Source organism: Hyla sarda, chromosome 1 (genome assembly GCF_029499605.1).
Source record: "Hyla sarda isolate aHylSar1 chromosome 1, aHylSar1.hap1, whole genome shotgun sequence".
Classification (NCBI taxonomy): domain Eukaryota; kingdom Metazoa; phylum Chordata; class Amphibia; order Anura; family Hylidae; genus Hyla; species Hyla sarda.
In genome coordinates this window covers 342,478,850-342,502,423 of record NC_079189.1, presented here as the reverse complement: position 1 = coordinate 342,502,423, position 23,574 = coordinate 342,478,850, and positions in this window count along the sequence as shown.

The following is a 23,574-nucleotide window of genomic DNA, read 5'->3' as shown; positions in this document are numbered from 1 at the left end:
GGTGACTCTTCCATGGAGACGATATTTGTACAAGTATCTCTTTATAGTGGAATAGTGTACCACAATTCCAGTGTCTGCCAGATCTTTCTGGAGGAATTGTGCAGTCAAACGTGGGTTTTGAATTGTTTTTCTCACAATCCCGCGAGCTGTTCTGTCTGATGTTTTTCTTGGTCTTCCAGATCTTGCTTTAACTTCCACTGTTCCTGATGATTGCCATTTCTTAATTACATTCCGAACAGAGGATATTGACATCTGAAAACATTTGCTATCTTCTTATAGCCTTCTCCAGCTTTGTGAGCGTCAACTATTTTCAGTTTCAGATTTCTAGACAACTGCTTAGAAGAACCCATGGTGCTGATTGTTGGGGCAAGGTCAGATGAGTCTGGGCATTTAAAACCTTTGAGATTGACATCACCTGGTCTTCCCAGATGAAGATTGAGAACAATCCATGACAATGGCAGGTCTCAGCTTTGCAAAGGGGGCAGTGCATGCTATAAATTCTGCAGGGTGCCCAAACTTTTGCATATGCCATTTTTTGGTTTTCTGTTATTTTGAAAGTGTAAATGATGGAAATAAAATCTAACATTTGCTGACATATTATAAGAATGTCTAATCTGTAATTTGATGCCTTTTGGAGATTTTTCCATCTTTCCTTGGCTTCTTTATGCACATTAATAGATATTTTTACCTGGGGTGCCAAAACTTTTGATCCCCACTGCATATATATATATATATATATATATATATATATATATATATACTGTATACAGTGGCATAATATGGGTTGCCAGAACCTATGAAAAGGCAATGTATTGCATCCCCCAACCAGGCCTGTAAATCGGGACCCCCGGACCAAAAAAAAGGCAAGGGCCCCTACTAGGCTCTGCAGCTCGTCAATCTTATGCCATGCTCCTATTCCACCCAAATCCCACACACAATAAATTAAAATGTATATATATAAGAAAAACTTTAACATAGGTAAATTTCCATGACCAATAATACTGGTATGCAAGGGGTAAATATATACCACCACACAATAACTGGATAATACCGCCATACTGTACTGAATAAAACCACTATATACAGACCAGTATACTATAAAGGATCTGTATACAATATAAGTGATTATATACAGGACCATATGGCGGTAGATATCAGCTGTACACAGGATGTGTATACCATATAAGTGATTACAGTTACATTTTGGGACTCACAATTACGTCTTTTCTGATCAGCGGCGTCCTCTTTCCTTTTCTTCTCCGTCTGGATAAGACCGCCATGTGGATCTCTTAATATCTGCAGGAAAAACATCTCAGACTTGGCATATATTCAGTGCCCTCCTCTACACAATCTTTCCATCTATAGGCCCACAAACTGTAATTATTCCATCCTTGGTGTACTGTACAGTAAAAGGGCAGGTAGGTAGGTAGTCAGGTAATCCCCTCTTTACCATAGGTATATGCAGAGTTACACCCCCCTCTTTCCCATAGGTATGTGCAGAACTACACCCCCCCTCTTCCCCATAGGTATATGCAGAGCTACACCCCCCTTCCCCATAGGTATATGCAGAGCTACACCCCCCTTCCCCATAGGTATATGCAGAGCTACACCCCCCCCTCTTCCCCATAGGTATATGCTGAGCTACACCCCCCCCCTTCCCCATAGGTATGTGCAGAGCTACACCCCCTCTCCCTCCCTTTCCCATAGGTATATGCAGAGCACCCCCCCTCCCTCCCTTCCCTATAGGTATATGCAGAGCACCCCCCTCTCCCTCCCTTCCCTATAGGTATATGCAGAGCACCCACTTCTCCCCCCCTTCCCTATAGGTACAGTATATGCAGAGCACCCCCCCTCTCCCCCCTTCCCTATAGGTACAGTATATGCAGAGCACCCCCCTCTCCCCCTTCCCTATAGGTACAGTACATGGAGAGCACCCCCCCTCTCCCCCCCTTCTCTATAGGGACAGTATATGCAGAGCCCCCCTCTCCCCCTTCCCTATAGGTACAGTATATTCAGAGAACCCCCCCTCTCCCCCCTTCCCTATAGGTACAGTATATGCAGAGCACCCCCCTTCCCTATAGGTACAGTATATGCAGAGCACCCCCCTCTCCCCTTCCCTATAGGTGCAGTATATACAGAGCACCCCCCTCCCCCCCTTCCCTATAGGTGCAGTATATACAGAGCACCCCCCCTCCCCCCTTCCCTATAGGTACAGTATATGCAGAGCACCCCCCCTCTCCCCCCTTCCCTATAGGTGCAGTATATGCAGAGCACCCCCCTCTCCCCCCTTCCCTATAGGTACAGTATATACAGAGCACCTCCCCTCTCCCCCCCTTCCCTATAGGTACAGTATATGCAGAGCACCCCCCTCTTCCCCCCTTCCCTATAAGTACATGCAGAGCACCCCCCTATAGGTAAAGGCAGGGTTAAAAATAAATAAATAAAAAAAGGATGCTCACCTGATATCCCATGCAGCAATCTTCTCCCCTCTTTCCCATAGGTATATGCAGAGTTACACCCCCCCTCTTTCCCATAGGTATGTGCAGAACTACACCCCCCTCTTCCCCATAGGTATATGCAGAGCTACACCCCCCCTCTTCCCCATTGGTATATGCCGAGCTACACCCCCCCTTCCCCATAGGTATATGCAGAGCTACACCCCCCTCTCCCTCCCTTTCCCATAGGTATATGCAGAGCACCCCCCCTCCCTCCCTTCCCTATAGGTATATGCAGAGCACCCCCCCTCTCCCTCCCTTCCCTATAGTTATATGCAGAGCACCCACCTCTCCCACCCTTCCCTATTGGTACAGTATATGCAGAGCACCCCCCCTCTCCCCCCTTCCCTATAGGTACAGTATATGCAGAGCACCCCCTCTCCCCCTTCCCTATAGGTACAGTACATGCAGAGCACCCCCCCCACTCTCCCCCTTCCCTATAGGTATAGTATATGGAGAGAACCACCCCTCTCCCCCCTTCCCTATAGGTACAGTATATGCAGAGCACTCCCCTCCCCCTTCCCTATAGGTACAGTATATGCAGAGCACCCCCTCTCCCCCCTTCCCTATAGGTGCAGTGTATGCAGAGCACCCCCCCCTCCACCCTTCCTTATAGGTACAGTATATGCAGAGCACCCCCCTCCCCCCTTCCCTATAGGTACAGTATATGCAGAGCACCCCCCTCTCCCCCCTTCCCTATAGGTACAGTATATGCAGAGCACCCCCCTCTCCCCCTTCCCTATAGGTACAGTATATGCAGAGCACCCCCCCTCCCCCCTTCCCTATAGGTACAGTATATGCAGAGCACCCCCTCTCCCCCCCTTCCCTATAGGTACAGTATATGCAGAGCACCCCCCTCTCCCCCCCTTCCCTATAAGTACATGCAGAGCACCCCACCTATAGGTAAAGGCAGGGTTAAAAAATAAATAAATAAAAAAAGGATGCTCACCTGATATCCCATGCAGCAATCTCCTCCCCTCTTTCCCATAGGTATATGCAGAGTTACACCCCCCCTCTTTCCCATAGGTATGTGCAGAACTACACCCCCCCTCTTCCCCATAGGTATATGCAGAGCTACACCCCCCCTCTTCCCCATTGGTATATGCCGAGCTACACCCCCCCCCTTCCCCATAGGTATATGCAGAGCTACACCCCCTCTCCCTCCCTTTCCCATAGGTATATGCAGAGCACCCCCCCTCCCTCCCTTCCCTATAGGTATATGCAGAGCACCCCCCTCTCCCTCCCTTCCCTATAGTTATATGCAGAGCACCCACCTCTCCCCCCCTTCCCTATTGGTACAGTATATGCAGAGCACCCCCCCTCTCCCCCCTTCCCTATAGGTACAGTATATGCAGAGCACCCCCTCTCCCCCTTCCCTATAGGTACAGTACATGCAGAGCACTCCCCTCCCCCTTCCCTATAGGTACAGTATATGCAGAGCACCCCCTCTCCCCCCTTCCCTATAGGTGCAGTGTATGCAGAGCACCCCCCTCCGCCCTTCCTTATAGGAACAGTATATGCAGAGCACCCCCCTCCCCCCTTCCCTATAGGTACAGTATATGCAGAGCACCCCCCTCTCCCCCCTTCCCTATAGGTACAGTATATGCAAAGCACCCCCCCTCCCCCCTTCCCTATAGGTACAGTATATGCAGAGCACCCCCCTCTCCCCCCCTTCCCTATAGGTACAGTATATGCAGAGCACCCCCCTCTCCCCCCTTCCCTATAGGTACAGTATATGCAGAGCACCCCCCCTCTCCCCCCCCCTTCCCTATAAGTACATGCAGAACACCCCCCCTACAGGTAAAGGCAGGTTTAAAAATAAATAAATAAAAAAGGATGTTCACCTGATATCCCACGCAGCGATCTCCTCAGCTGCAGGGTCCGCGTCTTCTCCCCTCCACAGTACAGGAAGTCACCGGCGCCTGTACTGCGTGCTGCGTGGGGGCGGAGGTCACGTCTCCTCTGTGTAGCTGCAGATGCGGCTCACATAGAGGGGATGCCTTCTCCTGTATGTGCGTGTATCGCGCATACAGGAGAAGGCACCGCTGTCTGCTGGGGATCTGGGACGAGTGTCCCGGACCTCAGCAGCGGCGGCGGCGGGTCAGTCCGCCCCTGGCACCCCCCTTGAGAGTGGCACCCGGTTCCCTCTGTAGCTGCAGTATTCGTTGTTGAGCAGAGTATAGTAGGACTCTGCCCTGAAGCCGGCGCTTTAGCCGGGGCTGTGCTCAGTAGGTGGAGAGGGAGGTCAACTGCCTCCTCATCCGGTTGCAACCTCTTGCGCTGGGGAGATGGGCCGACCGCTCCATCTCCCAACGTAAAATTCTCCATCTGGGGAGCCGCACCGTCTGTGCTTGCTCCTGTGCTGTTAAACAGTCTCTGTGGATCCAGGCCAACTGCCTGCGATCCAGGGTGGACTGGTGCAGGGATCACTGACCCCTCTGTAGCTGTAGAGCTGGCACTGGTTTCTGATGCTGGACAGAGTGTAGCAGAACTCAGCCCTAATGCCGGCGCTTCCCCCCTGGTGACCTGACTGGATACTGCTAGAGCGTTGCGGTCCGGTGTGCAATCCAGGGGAAGGGGAAGACAGAGACCAGCCGTCTCATCTGTGCTGGTTTCCTCTGCGGTACATGGCTCGTGACCGTAGAAATCCCCCTCAAACAAGGACAGGTAGTCTTCCGCGAGGTACCATTCCTGATACGTCAGCCAAGATAGATCCGGTTCCAGGTCTGGCACCTCCGACTGCGGCAGCATCTCTCTCCGCTTGTCCTGGATGTCCCAGAGTCTGTATGCCTCGGTACGGCCAAAGTCGTACCGCTCCTCGAATGCATCCCACAATAGACCAGGCCAGCCGAAGTCTGACCCTTCTGGAGCACAGGCTGTGTTTTGCTCCGACTGCCTGCAGCTTGCCCACCAGTACAGGGCACGGTAATGAGCCTCGAGCTCCATTTCTTTCGGCACCAATCTGTGCAACTCAACCATTTCACTGCCCGTGGGTTGCTCTCTGAGGTAGCGAAGCCGCAAGTGGACCTGTTCCCTGAAGCGCTGTTCTCGGGTGGGCAGGACTTGTGCTCGGCTTCTCACCGACTCCTCAAGAACAACTTCCCAAATCTGCAAGCGAATTAAGGCTCTCTCTTGCATGGACATCTCTTCCATGGCATACTGCAGCTTCGCTATACGGAGTTGTGTCAGCTGTGTAAGGACCCTGTTCACACTCTCTCGTGGAGGATCTTTGAAGAGACCCAGGAACCATTGCACATCTCTTCGGAAATCCTCCATTACAGGCTCTTCCTCGCCAGGGTAAGTTGCTGAGACTGGGGTCAAGCCAGCCAGCGGCTGTATCTCCCCCAGCTGGGCTGGTCTCAGTATCGATCCTGGAGAAGTCAGATCCCACCGTTGCCACCAATTGGTCCTTCTCCTTCCCGATGACAAGCTCCAGCATATCACAGGCAATATCCCCAGGCAGAACTAGAGATTATTGCATCCTTGTACCCAAAGAACCAGACAACACCATTCTTCAGGTATAAAATCAGAACTCTTTATTGTGGAACAAGTGTCTTCTTTTATAGGAAGGACATCACAGGGGGAAGGGTCAGTAAAGACAATAAAGTTGACGATGAGTCTGGGAGATAATCCAATAAAGTTGATTAGCTCTCCCTATACAGTGCCTTGAGTGCAAAAGGTGGAGGTGTGCAGAAGTCGGACTGTGTGCAAAAAGGAGAAGCATGTGTAGAATTAGTGTATTGTACTAAAGGTGAACCGTGTGCAACAAGTGGACCGTGTGCAAAATGTGGACCGTCTGAGCTTTATGTCACTGGACACATCAACTGAGGGGTACAACTAGTGATGTCCTAACGTCCATCCAAGTAGGTAGGGTGACTCTAGGATCCATCACAGAAGGCTCTAATACTATTGTGTGAAACTGGGGTGCGAATTTTCGCATATTGGAAAATGTGCATATGCAAATATGTGAATGTTCGCATATTTTTTTATATGCTAATTTTCACATATGTAAATTTTTGCATATGCGAAAATAAAACGCGAATATTACGAATATGCGAATTTAGCGAATATATGCGTCCATATATTCGCGAAATATCACAAATTCAAACATGGACTATGCTGCTCAACACTAGTAATTTCCCCTTCTCCCCTTCCTTTAGTCTACAGGCTTGTAATCATAATCATTACCCTACCCTAAATCTAGTCCTATCCGAACTGTCAATGGCAGTCTTTAAAGCGATTCTTCAGGGATAAGGATTCCTTATCAGCTAGAAAGTAGAGTTGCTAAAAAGTAGTAGTCATACTCCTAGACTTAAGATGTTTATAGATTACATTGTTGATCATTGCTCTGAGTGGAGGTCATTAGTTATATATAGATTAGGGTCTAGTTATAAGCTGTATCAATTACGATGAATTTATTATTTTGGGTTCCTTGTGAAGCAGCTTAGTAAGATGACAGCAGTCAAGGAAGGTGAGGGCAGCATTTTCACAGTAGTATAGTAGGCTTATAAGCATGAGAATTTTTGATATGATTAACGGTATTTGGTATAGACACGTAGTGGACCTGTACTTACAAAACCATTAACTAACAACAGAATATGGCAAAAGAGGACATATGGCCACCAAAAAATGAGATGTTACTATTTTTAAATAGCTTAGAATACCCTGATTTCACCCTGTTTTTCAGTTTCTTAATATGTCCTCCCATGCTCATTATTCGTATATTTTGTGTGACCATTCAGGTAATCATCAGATGGCCAAGTACCTAATTTTAATAAAGGGATGTTTTATATTGAGGGGTGTGCAATAGGCATACTAGAACCACAAAACAACAAAACATATCTCTGTTAGAGGCCAAGAACAAAATACAACTTTAACGCCTAAAGGAAATGCCCCATAAATGTACGGCACTGCAGTGAGTTACTTCACGCAGAGCGCCGTGCATTTACGGCATGGCTATGAGGCGAGTGCAGGAGTAGCACTCGCTACATAGCATGTGAGCTTCGGCTGCTATCAGTAGCCAGGGACTCACCGATAATGGCAGACATTAGGGATGACCGTGATGCCTGCCAATAACCCTTCAGATATCATGATCAATTCCGATCATGGCATCTGAAGTATCTGTGGGGCTCAGAGGAAATTGACCAGACCACCTACAGTGTAAATTGCGGTGGTCTGATGAATCAAGATGGCCACCTGAGCTTCTCTTACCTGCTCCCTGCTGAGATGTTCTTCTCTGGTCTGCCTTCTAGCAGACCAGAGCAGTAGATTGCCGATAACACTGATCAGTGCTATGCATATGTTAATGCCTATGCTCTGCCTAATAAATAAATAAATAAAAAGTGCAAAAAAAATTTTTTTTAAATGAATGAGCCACTCACCCAATAAAAAAATTATAAAACATAATATTTCCCTCTTTTCAGATTTTACAAAACAAAATGTGTCAAAACAAAACAAAAATAAATCAACAAATGTGGTATTGCTGTGTGCAGAAATGTACAAATTATTAAAATGTTATGTTAATAATCTTGTATGGTAAACAGTGTGAACATATAAAATATACAAAAAATGAAGATTGCAGCATCACACTTGGTCAAAAAATTGAAAATGTCCAAATTATTAAAATATTATGTTAATTATCTTGTATGGTAAACAGTGTGAACATATAAAATATACAAAAAATGAAGATTGCAGCATCACACTTGGTCAAAAAATTGAAGCTCTTAGCACACTTTTTGATCAAAACGTGTCCCCCCATCCACCACGGGGAGGTGGCCTCATTTCGGATGGGACCCTAACACACATTCTGAGCCTAACAATCATAACACTCACCTCTTGCTGGGCATATATCATATATCATCAATTTAAATTAAAATACCTCCTGTGAAAAAGGGGAGGGGTGCACGGCTACAGAGGGTGCCATCCCCCCTAAGTTGCAAAAAACAAAAAGAAAAATAGCCAGCACAACTACCTAAAACACGGGTGCACACTGCTGTGACAAATACAGAGTATACAAAAAAAGAAGATTGTACCAGCTCACTTGGTTAAAAAATTGAGGCTCTTAGCGCACTTTTTGATCAAACCATGTGCCCCCCATCCACTACGCGGAGGTGACCTCATTTCGGATGGGACCCTAACACACATTCTGAGGGTAACACTCATAACACTCTCCTCTTGCTGGGCAGATAGCCTCTGACTGGGTGACATGCTGGATCCATTATCAATTTAAATAAAAATACCTCCGGTGAAAAAGGAGAGGGGTGCACAGCTACAGAGGGTGCCATTTCCCCTTAATTGCAAAAAAACAAAAAGAAAAATAGCCAGCACAACTACCTAAAACACGGGTACATGCTGCTGTGGCAAATACAGAGTATACAAAAAAAGAAGATTGCAGCAGCACACTTGGTCAAAATTTTTTCGCAGGAGGTATTTTAATTTAAATTGATAATGGATCCAGCATGTCACCCAGTCAGAGGCTATATGCCCAGCAAGAGGAGAGTGTTATGAGTGTTACCCTCAGAATGTGTGTTAGGGTCCCATCCGAAATGAAGCCACCTCCGCGTGGTGGATGGGGGGGACATGTTTTGATCAAAAAGTGTTTAACCGAAAAAAACTTTCCTCAAGGGCTCAAGTAGAATAATTCATAAATAAGGGGGGGTTAATTATTCACTGAAAGAGCAACTGAAACAACAACCTACAAGTGTGAAGAACCACACAGCAAAATTGTGAATATACCCCAGTTAGAAATGACTTGTAACAAATTTAATCGTGTATAAAAATAATTTTATTATAATATATCTGTTTAAAAAAATACATGTATATATGTATATATATATATATATATATATATATATATATATATATATATATATATATGTAGAAAACACAGAATCAATTCATAAAAAAGAGATATCAGAATAAAAGTACATATGTATAAAAAAGAATAAAATGTAAGGTGGATACTGGGGTGAGAAAGCCTGTATGCCAATAGAAAAATTGATGGATAAAAAATAAGAAATATAAATATAAAAAGTGCTTAGAAAGTCACAGTGCTGATAGTAAGCTGCAATTCATACATATAAATAAGTTAATATACACGGGGTTTTGCATGCACAAGATAAGGGAAGAGGGAAGGGGCGGGGCGTTGTGCAGGGTATACACAAGGAAAATGTGCAATACGTGTGGAGATCTAAATATAGCCACGGTGGCCAGTGAAAACAGAAAAAATGTGATATAAAATAAATATATGTGTGTGAAACTTAATAACCAAAAAAAGAATAAATCAAGCACAACACTCAAGTGAGTTAAAAAAATGCAAAAAAAAAAATATATATATATATATATATATATATCGTGCAAGTGAATGGGCAAGGACATAAACATGCACCCCACAGGGAAAGAGGATATGTATATATGTGTACTGCCTGGATCACACAATATGGTGCTAATAATAGACAGTGACAAACAACAGGCAGGTAGCAGCAATAATATAGACAGCAAGAATTGAATAGCAGCAAAGATAAATAGTGACTAGCAGCAAAAAGTAATATCCATAAGGGGACGTTTAGGCTGGCACAGGACTCACCCCAGTCCACCTCCACAACTCTGACGCGTTTCGCCGGAAGCGGCTTTGTCAAGGAGTGGCACTTTTTATATTTATATTTATTATTTTTTATCCATCAATTTTTCTATTGGCATACAGGCTTTCTCACCCCAGTATCCACCTTACATTTTATTCTTTTTTATTCTTTTTTATACATATGTATTTTTATTCTGATATCTCTTTTTTATGAATTGATTCTGTGTTTTCTACATATATATATATATATATATGTGTGTATATATATATATATATATATATATATATATACACACACACACACATGTATTTTTTTAAACAGATATATTATAAGAAAATTATTTTTATACACGATTAAATTTGTTACAAGTCATTTCTAACTGGGGTATATTCACAATTTTGCTGTGTGGTTCTCCACACTTGTAGGTTGTTGTTTTGATCAAAAAGTGCCCTAAGAGCCTCCATTTTTTGACCAAGTGTGCTGCTGCAATCTTCTTCTTTTGTATACTCTGTATTTGCCACAGCAGCGTGCACCCGTGTTTTAGGTAGTTGTGCCGGCTATTTTTCTTTTTCTTTTAGTTTTTTTGAACATATAAAATACCTGTCCAAAATTGTTGATATTCGGTAACATTACATCCCAAAAAACAAAGAATAAAAAGTAATCAAAAAGTCACATATATGCACAAGTGGTACCAATAAAACCTTCAGATCACAATGCAAAGTGTGCCCTCATACATCCCAATATACAGTGGTGCAAAAAAGTATTTAGTCAGCCACCAACTGTGCAAGTTCTCCCACTTAAAAAGATGAGAGAGGCCTGTAATTTTCATCATTGGTATACATCAACTATGAGAGACATAATGAGAAAAAAAAATCCATAAAATCACATTGTCTAATTTTTAAAGACTTTATTTGCAAATTATGGTGAAAAATAAGTATTTGGTCAATAACAAAGGTTCATCTTAATACTTTGTTATATACCCTTTGTTGGCAATGACAGATGTCAAACGTTTTCTGTAAGTCTTCACAAGGTTTTCACACGCTGTTGCTGGTATTTTGGCCCATTCCTCCATACAGATCTCCTCTAGAGCAGTGATGTTTTGGGGCTGTCACTGGGCAACACGGACTATCAATTACCTCCAAAGGTTTTCTATGGGGTTGAGATCAGGAGACTGGCTAGGCCACTCCAGGACCTTGAAATGCTTCTTACGAAGCCACTCCTTAGTTTCCCGGGCAGTGTGTTTGGGATCATTGTCATGCTAAAAGACCCAGACACGTTTTCACTTAAAATATCACAATACATGGCCCCATTCATTCTTTCCTTTACATGGATCAGTCGTCCTGGTGCCTTAGCAGAAAAACAGCCCCAAAGCATGATGTTTCCACTTCCATGCTTCACAGTAGGTATGGTGTTCTTTGGATGCAACTCAGCATCCTTTCGCCTCCAAACACGACGAGTTGAGTTGTTACCAAAAAGTTCTACTTTGGTTTCATCTGACCATATGACATTCTCCCAAGCCCCTTCTGAATCATCCAATTTGACTGTTTGACAGGTGTCTTTTATACTGATAAGTTCAAACAGGTGCCATTAAATGAGTACTCTTCTGCTCAGCCTTTGGAACAAACTGTTCCGAATGCTGGAGCCAGCGCTGGGAGCTCGTGACGTACCCCTTTAATACAGGTAATGAGTGAAGGACAGAGAAGACGCTAAAAGAAGAAGTTACAGGTCTGTGAAAGCCAGAAATCTTGCTTGTTTGCAGGTGACCAAATACTAATTTTCAACCATAATTTGCAAATAAATTCTTTAAAAATCAGACAATGTGATTTTATGGATATTTTTTTTCTCATTATGTCTCTCATTGTTGAGGTATACCTATGATGAAAATTACAGGCCTCTCTCATCTTTTTAAGTGGAAGAACTTACACGATTGGTGGTTAACTAAATACTTTGTTGCCCCATTGTACGGAAAAATAAAAAAAAAGTTATAGCTGGTCAGAATAGGGCAATTTAATTTTTTTTTTTTTAAGTTTGAGTTTTTCTTAAAAGCAGTACAATAACAGGAATGTGTGTAAAGATGGCCATCCTTTTAATTGTATTGACCCACTCCGAAAAAAAACTATGTCCTCAAAAAGTTGCAAAATTGCAATTTTCTTTTCAATATCCCACCATAAATATTTTTTGGGTTGAGCTGTCTATATCACGGTTAAATGGAAAGTGTAAATACAAAGTACAACTGATTGCGCCAAAAAAACAGGCCCCTATATGGGTCTGTGGATGGAAAAATAAAAGAGTTATGTCTCTTAGAAGGTAAGGAGGAAAAATAAAAATGTACAAATGAAATATTTCCTGTGTCCTAAAGGTCAAAATGGTATGTGTCCTTAAGGGGTTAAACAACAAGAGCTCCAAAGGGTCCACCAACCCCTACTAGTAGAACCAACCCATAATATATAGTTTTTAATATTCTCAGTTAATATAAAAAAATAAAAGGATAAAAACAGTATTAGGATTCAGACCTCAAGGTATAGGGTGAACTGGAAATGTAAGTAAGACTGGAGATGTAGCTGGTTGTACAAAATAAAGTATGCTTTATTTAGATAAAATACGACTGCCTATTATCTGGGCAGGGCCCTTGCTACAGATATAGTACATACACTATATAATAAAATGTGGTCAAATCAAATATGGTAAAATATAGTTGCATAAGATTATGATATGATACATACACAAATAATGCCAACTAGTTTTGTGCCAATTTAAATGTCCAGTGTAAAGCACATATATAGGTTTTCGAAGTCTTGTTAAATCCATAAGTTGGAATACACAGTGTGAATCAAGTTGTGAGCGTTGCAGGTATGGCACGGGTATTCACCCGGCCTAATAGAAGGATATTACCTGCGAGTCAGAAGAATACTGGGATGTGAAGATGATATTGCTGGGACTTACCATCTTCTTGGAAGTTTGCAGTGAGATGCCGACTCCCTCAACTGTCCAATGGAATGGACGTGCTTCCGGCTCAGTAGGTGAGAAGATACCGGCAGTAGGGGGGATGTGCCCTCCTTAGCAGTGCCGTCCTTGTGTAGAGATTTGTATTTTGGGCGCGTATCACACCACAGTGGTCCCCAAACAGGGGGACTTGAGCACTTGCAAATGTCAAAATAAGACCTGTTGGTAGAATTTTTTCCTTTTACTATAATAAAACAGCTACAATAGAGGGAAAAAAAAGTCAGGTCATAAACTCAGTTACAGAGTTGTGACATGCAACATATAAACAAGAATAATAAACCAGTCAGGGACTTGACCTGGATTCTTAACAGAGATACAGTCGACAATAATGGCAACACTTAAAATTCGCTTTCCTGTGTCATCTGTGTTGATATGTTAAGTTTCTTTGCACCTTGAAGTATTTATAGTGCAGTGTGCTTTCTTTGAGTGATAGTTCAGCACTAACTACTTGTTACCTGTACATATCAAACATCCCTCGCTTTCTGTCACTTCAGAACAGATGTGTCATCATTTTGCAAGTAGCACAGACACAACTTCTTATATTACTGCAAGAAAGATTTCAGTATTTTAAGGGGTGAATATGACAGTGTCACTTTGGTGTTGATAAGGATAAAAGCTGACACATGAGATACATTTAAATCATGGAACAAGAAATGCAGTTCCACACTTCTCATTACTGCTATTGCATAGCTAATACACACCAAACTCTGCTTCACTTATTTTTCTTTTAATAGAGAGTAAACCAAATCTCTCTTATAACTGCAGGTCTATTCTTCTTTCCGAGCCTTTTGTTGTCAAGAATGGAGCTGAATGTTGCACATTTCACCTTCTATTTTATCATGTTTCTTAGTAGTGAAGTGCACTCAAAGGAGATACAAGACAAGATTTTGTTGCACACATGGTAACAGAACACCATAGTATTTGTGTCTCATCCAAGAAGAAGGGAAAATAGTCACCAGCTCCCATAAAAAAAATTGGCTTTATTAGAAAATATCCATAAAAAAAGTGTGAATCATATAAAAAAAAGGATAAAAACCATTAGGTCCTCGAAACCCTGATGCATTTTGATCTGTTAACCGATCTTAGGTATGGCATACTCCACTAACACTGCTGACAGAATATATACTGAGTCGGCTACAGGTGCAAATTTGCAATAGCCAAACCCCCTTATACGTCATGTCCTACAGTATTCCTACAATGTATTAGAAATGCAATTGCAAGAATTGCATGTGGCTAGATATAATATGTTTGAAGAATTCATAGTATATCTAGCCACATGCAATTCTTGTAATATTCAATGTGTGGGTTGCACATCCAGAAAATGTAAAGTAAGAATTACTGAACATCTTAATATGCCCGATCCACATAAAAACATACATAGATCCAGATATTTTCTTGAAGTTCATGCAGGAGACACTTCAAGCCTTTGCATCACTGGAATTAAGAGGGTGTGACTGCCCCCTAGGGGTGGAGATTGGAACAAACAGGTCATTTTGCATGAGGCATATTGGATCCTGTGTCTAGATACAAGATCCCCTTCAGGTTTAAAATTCTGTAATGATTTAACCTACATTTATCAATAACATCTCTGTAGGTTATACACTTACGTAAAAAATATCTTTGTATATCATGCACGTGTGAAAAATAACATTATTCCATATCATTTATTATTTCTAATATATTGTAGGAATAGGACATGACGTATACGGGAGTTGGGCTATTACAAATTTGCACCTGTAGCCTACTCAGTATATATTCTATCAGTAGTGTTAGTGAAGTATGCCATGACTAAGATCTGTTAAAAAATAGAAATGCGTCAGCGTTTCGAGGACCTAATGGTTTTTATTAAAGATGAGCGAATCGAAGTTGACGAACCCGAATTCGTTACGAATTTCATGAAAAATTCGATTTGCAACGAATGCGAATATCGCTTCATTAAACTCCATTTTACAGCGTTCCCGGCTATTAGAGACCTAAGATGGCGGATCCACATGTGAGTACATGGGGCAGGGGATTATGGGAGGGCGGGAAACAGCGGCGGGAATGAAGGTAGGCGGGCTGACCCTGAACCACATGTGAGATGCAGCCTATCAGTGTTCACTGACCCCTGTGATGTCACAGCCCCGATATAATCGGCGGCCATCTTGCCTCTCTTCATTTCATCTATGCACTCAGATGGGGAGGACGGGACTGCATGTGTGTGAATAGCTCATACCACAGCGTTACACTGCTAGTCACATCAGCATTAGGGAAAGACAGGAGTGCAGAGTGCTGTGCTGTTACACTGAGAAGGATCATTGATTGCTAAACCTCCTATTCACGTTATTGAGCATTGCAGCAGAGCGGGGCAGATAGCTGTCAGCTGCCTCATACAGATCTCCAAGCTGCCTGAACTTTCTAAAGCATCTTATCTCCTCATTTTTCAGCCCAATTGAGTTTATTTTTTTTGCTCCACAAATCTTCTGCTGCTCACAATTGTGTGACAGAGTGCAATTTAGGTTTTAATCCCTGGATTTTTTTTTTTTGTGGTGCAGCACTGTTGGGTCCTGCTGCTGTTCAGAAATACCAGATTGTTCAGTGGACTGTAGTGCATTTGTACCATTTTGTACCTTTTAATCTGTCAAGGGGCTGGCTACATACTGTGCAAGTCCAAACAAGAGTATTCACCGGCTGTTTTTATTTTTTTTAATTGTTTTTGCTGCGTATAGTTACGCAGATTACTGCCCTCATCAGTGCATACCGCATAGGTACATCCAAGTATTGTACCATTTAGTACCTGTTAAGCTGTCAAGGTGCTCCAAACCGTCAAAGTCCAAACAATATTATTCACCGGCTGGTGTTTTACAAAAATACAGAGTTTTTTCTGCCTATAGTTACGCATATTACTGCACTCATCAGTGCATACCACACAGGTACATCCAAGTATTGTACCATCTAGTACCTGTTAATCTGTCAAGGGCCTACATACTGTGAAAGGACAGCCGTAAGTAATCACCTGCTGCTGTTCTAGACAAATACTGTTTAAAAAGTAGTGTAGTGTATTGTAATACCCTCATAAACGCACTAAGTATGTCAGGCAGAGAAGTGCCAGGACGTGCACAGAGGAGTGGCAGAGGCCTAAACACTTCAGGCAGAGTTGGCAGCAGACTTGGGGCGAGTGGCAGCAGGAGTCGCAGCGGGAGGCCTGAGCTCCCGTTATCAGCCAGCGGTCGTGTCTCCACCAGCATGCCGTCGTCGATTGGTTAACACGCTCATCCACATCATCACAAGTGACATCTGACACCCCCAGTCAACAGTCAGTGGGTTCCTCAGACAAAACCCTCAGTTGGCATGGCCCTGGAGCAGTCCCTGTCCTCCCATTGCTTTTGTCCTATGCTGTTCCCTCTCCTAAAGAAGTATCTTATGCTGTGGGTTCAGCTCCACTATTTACTGAGGACGATCTAATAGAGGAAAGTCAGCAGCTACTGGACAGCCAAGAAGGGGAGGAGACATGCGCCGCTTGCTCCGCTAGGCGGCCAAGTAATGATGCGGAGAGTGACGTGGGTGGCGGTGTTGCAAGGGTTCAGAGTCCTGAAACAGACAGTTGGGGAACCTGAGGAGGACATCAGTAACGTGCACAAACCTATGGATGATGATGAAGCCGATCGGAATTGGGAGCCGGGTGCAGAATGGGCTTCATCATCATCAGGAGAAGAGAGTTGCAGGTTGCCCTTGAGGCAGCAAGGCGGTAGCACGGTTGTCAGTTAGCATGGTGATAGTAGTGGAAAGTCAGGAGCCAAACGTGCCCGGGGGAGACCACCTGCTTCGCGGCAGCCTACCTTTCCGGGAGATAGTGGAACAGGGGTTCCTGGAGACAGCGCCAGTAGCAGTCAATTAGTGCGGACTGCGGGTGGGAAAATCAGCTACTCGGCGGTGTGGAAGTTTTTCATAAGGCATCCTGAGGAGGTTCACGTAGCCACATGCAAGATCTGTCGGCAGAAGGTGAAGCATGGCCAGGGTCCCAATGTCGGCACCACGGCCCTGTGTCAACACATGCTTCGCCACCATAAAGCGGCCTGGGAGAACCGTTGCTCCGATGTAGTGGTCCAGCCTGGTGCATCACCCAGTGGCCATCCGCTCCCTCCTTCATCCAGCCAAGGCTCCACCACCTCAGCCGAAGGGAGCTGTGTGTCAAACCCTCCTTCTGTCGCTCCTGCTTCTCCCGCTTTTAGTCAGCCATTCCGCCAACAATCTATCAGCGAAGCCATGTCCAAGAGACAACAGTATGTGCCCACTCATCCAACGGCGCAGAAGTTGAATGTGCTCCTGTCCAAGTTGCTGGTGCTGCAGTCCCTCCCTTTTCAAGTGGTGGACTCTGCATCTTTCAGAGAATTGATGGCTTGTGCCGAGCCGAGGTGGAGAGTCCCAAGCAGTCATCTCTTTGCGAAAAAGGCAGTACCAGCCCTGCATAAGTTTGTACAAGAGAAGGAGGGCAAGTCCTTTAGCCTGTCGGTGTGTTCAAAAGTGCACGGCAACGTCGATGTGTGGAGCTGTAAGTACGGGCAGGGACAATACTTGTCTTTTACGGCCCACTGGGTAAATGTGGTTCCTGCACAGCCACAACAGCAACTTGGACAGGTCACACCGCATCCTCCTCCACGCCCTCGCTCCCAGGCAGTTGGTCCTGTTACAGTGTGCAACGCCGCCTCCTCATCCTCCACCGTGTCCTCGGCCTCCACTGCATGTCCAAATCTTGGTGGCCCTTCATCGTGCCATGTGTGTAGGGCACGGCGGTGTCAAGCTGTTCTTCACATGGTTTGCCTTGGCGAACGGAGTCACACAGGGGAGGAACTGCTAAAGTTCATTCGTAAAGAAATCTGAGTATGGCTTCCTCCAAGAAATCTGGAAATGGGAACCATGGTGACCAACAACGGGAAGAACATCGTGTCCGCGCTGCGACAAGAAAGTGTGAAGCATGCGCCCTGCATGGCACACGTGTTGAATCTGGTTGTCAAGCACTTCCTCAAGTCTTCACCCCATTTACAAAACATCCTGAAAATGGCAAGGAAACTGTGCATGCACTTCAGCCACTCGTACACCGCCAAGCACACCTTCCTTGAGCTGCAGCGCCAGAATGGTATCCCACAACATAGTCTTATTTGTGACGTTGCCACACGTTGGAATTCCACCCTCCATATGTTGGACAGACTATATGAACAAAGAAAAGCCATCACCGATTTCTTGATGATCCAAGCAGATAGGAGTACTCCCCTGTGTAACTTCAATGTGAATCAGTGGCAGCTCATACGTGACACCTGCCGTTTGCTGAGCCCCTTTGAGGAAGTCACATTATTTGTGAGTCGCCAGGATTACGCCATGAACGACGTAATTCCACTCCTAAATTTCCTACAACAAATGATTGAAACCATGGCTGGTCACGGCAATGGGGACATTGCGCCTACATCTTAAGGCTACATGAGCCCTGTGGGGGCTGAACTGGAGGAGGAGGATGATGAGGGGCAGAGTGGAGCACAGTTTAGGTTGGATGAGATGGCCGGTGTTTCTAGTCTTCGGACACTAGAGGAGGAGCAGGAGCAGCCAGAGGAGCTGGAGGGTTATGAGGAAGTTGAGACAGAGGACCCAGACACACCGTGGCAGTATGCAGTGGAGATGGAGGCAGGTAGTCCCTCCGAGTCACTGGCGCAAATGGCACGATGCATGCTCAGTTGCTTGCGTAGTGACCCCGATTGTCAAAATTTGTCAGCGGGATGACTTCTGGATCTCCACCTTATTAGACCCTCGCTACCGTCCCAAAATGGGGGCCTTTTTTACACCCACTGAGAGGGAGGACAAACTGACCTACTACAGAGAGATTCTACGTAGTCAGTTGGCTGATGTCTATCGGCCACATGGTCCATCCACTCGCAGGTCTGACTCGGGGGGCCCTCTGCACTCACCTTCCACTGCCATGGCTGCTGGGGAGGGGAGAGGTGGCAGGAGCAGTACCAGCTTAATCAGCAGCAACCTGAGTCTACAGTCGCTGATGAGTAGCTTTCTTCACCCGCATCGTGAAGCAACTCATCAGCAACAGGTAGACATGGAGCAGGACCTGAACCAGCAGGTGGTGGCATACCTTGACATGGCCATGCCAACAACCATTGAAGATCCGCTGGACTTCTGTACAGCCAAACTTGATTTACGGCCACAACTAGCAGAGGTTGCCCTGGAAAAGCTGTCCTGCCCGGCCAGTAGTGTGCCATCAGAGCGAGTGTTTAGTACGGTCGGGGCCATAGTCACCCCAAGGCGAACTCGTCTGTCCACTAAAAATGTGGATAGACTGACGTTTGTCAAGATGAATCAGGGATGGATCAGCCAGGATTTCCAGCCACCAATGTCAGATGCCTCAGAGTAGATTGACCATGCTGCTACACCAACATTTCCCAATTATGGTTGGTTATGAAACCCTCTTGGGTTATCAATTAGGGTTATGAAACCCTCTTTGGTACTGTGATTGCCTGCTCCTGGCTCATCCTGTGTCTTTCAGGAACTACTTGCCTCACTGATGCTTCTGGCCTTGGGCCTTGAATTTTTGGATGTTTAGCAGTAGCTAAATATATGCTTAATGCAAATGTCAACATTGATCTTTAAATGTAAGGGGTTGGTTATGAATCCCTCTTGGGTACTGTGAATGACTGCTCCTGACTCATTCTGTGTCTATCAGGAAATAATTGTCTACCTGATGCCTCAGGCCTTGGGCCTTCAATTTTTGGATGTTTAGCAGTAGCTAAATACATGCTTAATGCAAATTTCAACATTGATCTTTAAATGTAAGGGGATGGTTAAGAAACCCTCTTGAGTACTGCAAATGACTGCTCCTGACTCATTCTGTGTCTTTCGGGAACTACTTGCCTCCCTGATGCCTCAGGCCTTGGGCCTTCATTTTTTGGATGTTTAGCAGTAGCTAATACATGCTTAATGCAAATTTCAACAATGATGTTTAAATTCTCAGCGCTCTGCTAGGGCCTTCTCCTACCCCGCCGGGGCCGATCCGAGGACCTCACTAAACCATCCAATCGGTAGTAGAGACATGCGGTGTGTACAAAGGGCAGGGACTTAATGATCCCGAGCTTATGACTCGCGCTTAGTTGTGATTCTTCTTTCCTGGCAAATAATTGCAATCCCTGATCCCTATCGCGAACGGGGTTCAGCGGGTTACCCGCACCTGTCAGTGAAAGATAGACACACGCTGGTCCGTTCAGTGTAGCGCGCGTGCAGCCCCGGAACTGACGGCATAACACACCGGTTATTGCTCGATCTCGCGAGTGATCGTGCAATGTAAGGGGTTATTAAAGCCTCTTGGGTAGTGCTGATGCCTACTCCTGACTGCTCCTGTGTCTTTCAGGAACTACTTGACTTCATAATGCTTCTGGGCTTGGGCCTTTAATTTTAGAATTTTTGAAATACATGCTTAATTAAAATTTCAACATTTATGGTGCAATGTATGGGGTTATTAAACACTCTTGGGTAGTGTTTTTTGGGAGGGATTGTGAAGCCCTGGTGTGTACTCGTGCATCAGCTAACTCCAGGCTGTGTCATTCAGGCAATATATGGGCTACTGATGCCGCTGTGGGGCCTGGGTTTGGGAATTTAAAATTTTCTCATAGGTAGCACCCGCTATCCCAAATCTTTTCCAAAAAGTTCTAAAATTGTGGTGTTTTTTGGGGGGGATTGTGAAGCCCTGGTGTGTACTCATGCATCAGCCAACTCCAGGCTGTGTCATTCAGGCAATATATGGGCTACTGATGCCGCTGTGGGGTCTGGGTTTGGGAATTTAAAATTTTCTCATAGGTAGCACCCGCTATCCAAAATCTTTGGTTTAAATTTCTTAATTCATCTTTTAATCTTAGGGATTGTGAAGGCCTAGTGCCTACTCATGCTGCTGGCAATTCAGGGCTGTGCCATTCAGCCACTATATGGTCTCCTCATGCAGCCAACACCTCCATGCTGTGTAATTCAGCCACTATATGGTCTCCTCATGCTGCCAACACCTCCACGCTGTGTCATTCAGCCACTATATGGTGTCCTCATGCTTCAGCTTCATCCAAGCTGTGTCATACAGCCACTATATGGTGTCCTCATGTTGCCAACACCTCCACACTGTGCCATTCAGCCACGATATGGTCTCCTCATGCTTCAGACTCATTCAAGCTGTGTCATGCTGCCAACACCTCCACGCTGTGCCATTCATCCACTATATGGTCTCCTCATGCTGCCAACACCTCCACGCTGTGTCATTCAGTCACTATATGGTCTCCTGACACTGATGCCACCACCAGGCTCTGTAATTGTGCTGCTGTGCGGCAGTGATTCTAAAAGCGATGCCGGTAATCTGCATGTTATTCTGAATAACAGTATTATTTCACTAACCCAGCACACTCCATATGCGTTTTAGAACACAGCAAAGTGTTCTATACCCCTATTAGACTTGTGCACTAGAAAATTTTTCCTTTAGTTTCGTTTTTTTGTTTTGGTAAAAATTTTCTGTTCTGTGATATTTTCGGTTTAGATTTTTTGGATACATTCGGTATTTGGGTACATTGGTTAAATCTTTTTATTCTTATGGAGATACCTTTTTTATTAAAATTTCATAGGGTACCATAAAAAAATTATAATAAAAAAGATAAAGTAGTGATGGATAAAATTGTTTCTAACGAAATGTATCTTTTTTATTATGAAATGTTTATTCATTTTTAAACAGGGATCAATTTTTGTGAGCGGGTAAAGCACTAAAAATGTAGCCAACAATAATAAAAATGTATTGTGTGCGTGTTTTAAAATTTTTTTTTTACATTTTTTAGGTAGTAACACACTGTTCCATGATGGGAGTAGTAGTTACCTGTACTAATTGACAGATCGCTGGGGTCCCTTGCGATCCTCTTATATAATGCATAGATGCGGCGGCAGCTCTTCTATGGTCCCCTGCACTCACGTATATATACACATATTAATTTTTACTGCAGAGCTGTGATTGGCTAGATGCTTCCAGCCAATCACAGCTCTCTGTGAGAAATATCAATATGTGTATATATATACGGCCGTGCAGGGGACCATAGGAGAGCGGCCGCCGAATCCGTACATTATACAGGAGCATCACAGCGGGTGTCAGGATTGATACCCGCAGTGATCTTTCCTTAACTACAAGTACTACTACTCCCAACATAGAGTACACCCTGCTCCATGCTGGGAGCTGTAGTACCTGCATTAATAGACAGATCGCAGCGGGTGTCAGAAGTTACACTCGCTGCAATATGTATATTAATGCAGGTACTACAGCTCCCAGCATGGAGCAGAGTGTGCTCAATGTTGGGAGTATTAGTACCTGCAGTAAGGGACAGATCCCTGTGGATGTCACTCCTCCTGACACCCGCTGCGATCGTCCTTATGTAAATGTCGGGATCAGCTGTTTTCAGGGCTACAGAGCCGGGAGAACAGCTGACGCTGAGCCGTAGGTATACATCGTATATCTACTGCCCAGCAAGAACTTACAGTGAGCCCGCAATGTGTATACAGTATACACATTGCTGGCTCTCGTAACCCCTTGCTGAGCTGTGCGCTCTGCACAAGCCCAGCAAGGAAAGAGTTAACTTACACTGCTGGACAGTGTAGGTTAACCCTTTGGGCGATATACACTATATACAGCTATCTATAGATAGCTTTATATAGTGTATACAGAAGACGAATTCAGCTTACTTCCCTCGAGTACCGGGCAGGTCCATGTAGCTTCGCCCCCTAGTGATGACGTCATTAGGGGGTGGAGCTACAGAAGGGAACTAGGCTAGTTAACTCCTTAAGGACACATGACGTACTGGAACGTCATGTGTCTACTCCCGACCTATAACGAGGGGCCACGGCGGGTCGGGCCCAGCCTCTAACAACGACTGGGACCTGTGGCTAATAGCGCTCGGCATTGATCGCAGTGCCGCGCGCTATTTACCCTTTAGACGCGGCGTTCAAAGTTGAACGCCACGTCTAAAGTGAAAGTATGCTGGTTAGCTCAGTGGGCTGATCGGGATAGCCGCGGCGAAATCGCGGCATCCCGAACAGCTTACAGGACAGCAGGAGGGTCCCTACCTGCCTCCTCGCTGTCTGATCGCCGAGCTGTCAGCCGGCAGAATCATCGATCACTGGTTTCCTATGAGAAACCAGTGATCAATGTAAAAAATCAGTGTGTGCAGTGTTATAGGTCCCTATGGGAGCTATAACACTGCAAAAAAAAGTGAAAAAAAAAGTGAATGAAGATCATTTAACCCCTTCCCTATTAAAAGTTTGAAACACCCCCCTTTTCCCATAAAAAAACCACAGTGTAAATAAAAATAAATATAAACATATATGGTATCGCCGCGTGCGGAAATGTCCAAATTATAAAAATGTATTGTTAATTAAACCGCACTGTCAATGGCGTATGTGCAAAGAAATTCCTATTAATAAGTCCTATCAATGCAAATGGTACCGCTAAA